The following is a 4666-nucleotide window of genomic DNA, read 5'->3' as shown; positions in this document are numbered from 1 at the left end:
AGTTAATAACATTTATAAATAATTAATAATTGTTATTAATATCTATTGTATATTAAAATTAGTTAATAACATTTATAAATAATTAATAATTGTTATTAATATCTATTTTATTAATATTTAAGTTCATCATAAGCTATTTCAAATAGTTTATCAATAAGCTAGCTTACGTGCATCCAAACGATTACTCAAAAATAAGTTAGCTTATATTTGTCAAACAATGTCATAGTATTGATTGTTGTTTTGCCTAAAGTGTTTTTATTTAGTATCAGAGTCTAAAACTATTTTGCTAAAAACCTTTGATATATTTTTCATTATTCATTTCTCATATACTCTTTGATTATTCAATCCACATTAATTTTATTTCTATATTAGAGTATGGTAAATTTTTTGTTATTAGTTAAGAAAATTCATACGTTTTGAAAAAAAATTAACACCCATATGAAACGCTTCAACTTATTTTTATATTTATGATTTAAAAATTAACCTTGTCTTTTTTGTACATTGTTGACTCATTATTATTAAATATTGATAGCATGAATCTTAAGTATCATATATCTAAAACAAGAATAATATTTTAAACTATAACCAACATGGGTTTTTGATTGTAAGATTGATGGTTCTGAAAAAGTTTGTTTTAAGCCTAAAAGTTAAAATGGTGATGAAAAACATTAACGCAAGATAAGGTAGAAAAATGTTACTCTGAATAGTGAACATTGCGACCCTAAATGATGTCAATATGTATGTGTGTGCGTGTATATATATATATATATATATATATATATTAAAGGTATATCATATGATATTTATTTAGAAATAATTATCGATTATTTTGTATGTAAGAATACTCATAATGACAGTTTTATATAAAATATCATAAACGGATGATATACCAAAAAAAATTCCTAAAAGAAAGCTCTTACTTTAAACATGAAAACATTGCATTGAATGTTATGGTTAAAAGAATTGACTTCGAAATTTAAAGTACCCTACTTTCACACAGTTGAAGGGGTAATGCATGCATGCCTACTTGGAGTGTCATCAGAACCTTGACCCAAATCTGAATTCTTCCGGTCTTAATTAAATGGTCAGTGAGACGGTCCCGTAACACCACCACTCATTGTTCTCCAACCACACATACATACGTATCAAATCAATTATAACGATGGAACCAAACTTTTATTACACTAACTAAACATAATTGATGTTTCGGAGTTGTCCCTTCAGTTCCAACCTAAGCCCACCTGGTCTCGGCCCTCAAAACGACATTTTTGTCATTTGTTCTATATTTGAATATATTTATCAAGGAAGACTGTGCAAATGATTTCGGCTTTATTCGAATTAGTAAAACATGTTTAGCCACTTTCAATTAATAAATCATGTTTCAAGGGTTATTAAGACCGTAAATAATTGACCACAAGGGTGGTGTCCGATTGGTTTGAGTTTGGACTCCACAAGTCAAAAGTGTGTGGAGGTAGCAGGTTCAAATCTAAAGAGAAATAAAAATCATCTTTTGGCCATGGAGATTCAAATGTTGTGACTCTAGGCTACCCGCAAAGTAGCTGGTCGTCTTGATATTAGTAAACTCGCATAACATATTGTATATTCAGGTTAATAAAAAAATACATTAAGTGATTCATGTTGGTCTTATAAAAATGATCTTTTCTATATGCGTTCTTTTTGTATTGAAAGTCTCTCCACTAACACTATTCAAATGTTTTGAAGTCATCATCCTCTTTTGATGATCAATCAAGGTTAGAAATTAACAGGCCCTTATATAGGCAAATCTATTTGTTATAGGTTCGATAACAAATCTCAAAAAATAAAAACCGGCATTAAAACAAATAATATTATCATCCACATGATGGCGTGAAATAGTAAACTATTGATTTAATGCAACCTACTTATTTAGAAGAAAAACAAATAAATGGAAAATCGAGAATAAAATCTTCATCAGATTTAGAGCTCGCCATGAACGATTTTGGGACTGATCATGGCCCAAACCGTCATAGGGTCCACTCATTTTCCTCTCTCCCTGTTGTATATTAACTCGTGCATTAGTTTTGCGTCAAATTCTAACCAACATGTGCCCTTATAGAAAAGGAGAAGTTCCTACATATTTATACAAGTTTAATGGATCATGTCTAGTTGATATAAGATTTTGATACACCCATTCAAACAAGGGCTAGCCGGTCAAGGGCGGATGAATGGCAAGGAAAAGTGGCTTGGAGGGGGGTTTCAGCAGATCACCATAAAATTTTTAAAAAATTATTTTTATATTAATTTTTTATTTTGTATATATATATATATATATATATATGTATATTAATGTTTTGACCCTAAAGAAAATAATGTAAAAATAATGACTTTAGAAATTCTAGAGTTACCATCTTAGACGATTTCCCTAAAAAAGGTGCCCACAATATGTGGAGTTTCCAACATTCTAATAAATATATCTTATAAAAAAACAAATATGAGGAGTTGAGAGAAAGGGATGATTCTTGAGGAGGGTTGTAGTTGGAGTTTAATTTATGTGTTGATTGAACAAAACCATGTGAGAAATAAAAGTGTCTTAATCTAAAGAGAGGGACTTGTAACATCCTTTAATATATGTCCTTTCTTTGTTTCTCTATTATCTCAAAATCATTTTCATTCTTGTTTGACAAATAGATGGATCATCTATGTGGGGCCATAAGAACCACACAACCTTCCATTGGATACATTGATGAATTAATTATTATTGTCTTCTTCCACATTTGATTGGCATTTTGCTACTTCTCCAACGCTAAAAAGTTATTTGTATCCTTTAAAAATTTCATTTGACATAATGCTTGATAAATATAAACTAATTTATACATTAATTTGTCTTCTAGGCTTATGCAATAAACGATGTTTAGCTAGCCATAATCAAATAGTACTACTAGAAAGCAGAGTATTAGGGATAGAAAAAATATGTCCCAGATTAGTGACGAATTGGCCAAACAAGTTCTCTCGCTTATCCGTTGCTGATCTGCAAGGGATCTGCGAGAGCACGGGTTTTCGGCCAGATCCCTCGCTGATCAGCGAGAGAATTGGTTTTTGGCAAATCTGTCACTGATCTGCAAGGGAACTGGTTTTTGTCCAAATCCCTCGCAGATCCCTCATTGATCAGGGACGAATCAGCGAGGGAACTGGTTTTTTGCAAATCTGACACTGATCTACGAGGGATGGTCCAAAAACTAGTTCTGTAACTAATTATTTTTATTGGGCTTTATTCGATTTTATTGAGTCTTAATTTATTTTATTGGACCTTAATTCATTTTATTGGGGCTTAATGGACCTTATTGGACTTTATTCGATTTTATTGGGTTTTAATCCATTTCATTGGGCTTTAATTGGCCTTATTGGGTTTTATTCAATTTTATTGGAACTTAATTTCATTTTATTGGGGCTTAATGATTCTTATTAGACTTTATTCGATTTAATTGGATTTTAATCCATTTATTGCGTCTTAATGGGGATTATTGGTTTTATTTAGTTTTAATGGGGCTTAATCCATTTATTGGGCTATATTCAATTTTATTGGGCCTTAATAGGCTTCATTCGTCTTATAACCAGGTTCCAGGCAACACCGGTTGAGGTAACTTTACGTGATTATTATGTGAATTATGCATGTTTAATTTAGAAACGCATGGATAATACATGCATGTGAATGTGATGCTATGCATGCATATGAGAAAATGATATGTGTGTGTATGATAATATGCATACATGGGAAATGTGAAAGTACATGTGCAGTAACATGCTTATGTGAAATCTATTATTAAATTAGATGGTACTTTCGTGGTTAAGAAAAATTGATTTTTTTTAAAATATTAACTTCCACAGCGCAAATGAGTTTTATATGATTAAACCTGCCACCGCCTTTGTGGGAAATATATATAGAAAGTAAAAAATGATAAGATCTTAACTTATCATCTTGTTTTGGAAAGGAAACCTTTTTAGAGACAAAGGTGTGTGAGTGTGGTGGTGGAGGTTGTTCTTGAGAAGATTATTGCACAAAAACATCTTGGAAATTCTGTGTTTTTGCTTGAAGAAATTACTATGAGTTTGAAACCACAATCTGTACAATTAAGGTGAGTTTTTGATAACTAAAATCCTTATATAATGTTATTTGAAAAGTGTTGGATTTTGATGATTCGATATTTGGGAAAGATGGGATTTGGAAATTGTTTGCTAACAGTTTATAGACATGTGTTCATGATATTGGATTTGGAAACTATTTTGGAAAGATATAACAAATTCTGCTCTTTAAAACAGTTTTGGAATTATATCTTGTTTTGAGGATTTAAAGGAGATTTGGTATTTGGAAAATGGTTGAAAGAACTAATTGTTCTTGAGTTTCAAAGTTTTGATGAATAAAACTGTTTTGAAACCATTAGTGGTTAAAAACTATAGAGGACATTCCTTCAAGACGGTTGTGACTTCGGTCTGTCTTCGTTTGGATTTAATCTATAGATTTTGTGGATAAAACTATGGAGGTTATTTCATCAAGACGGTTGTGACTTTGGTGTATATTCGTTTGGAACTACTCCATCTTTGTAATTAGTTGTAGAAGAGGAGCTCAATTGTAAGATTACGTACATAATAGAGAGTTTGACCAAAGCTTAGAAGATTGACTTTTTCTCTC

Source organism: Cynara cardunculus (genome assembly GCF_001531365.2).
Source record: "Cynara cardunculus var. scolymus isolate 2C chromosome LG 12, CcrdV1, whole genome shotgun sequence".
Lineage (NCBI taxonomy): Eukaryota > Viridiplantae > Streptophyta > Magnoliopsida > Asterales > Asteraceae > Cynara > Cynara cardunculus.
Note: the sequence above shows the minus strand (reverse complement) of the source record.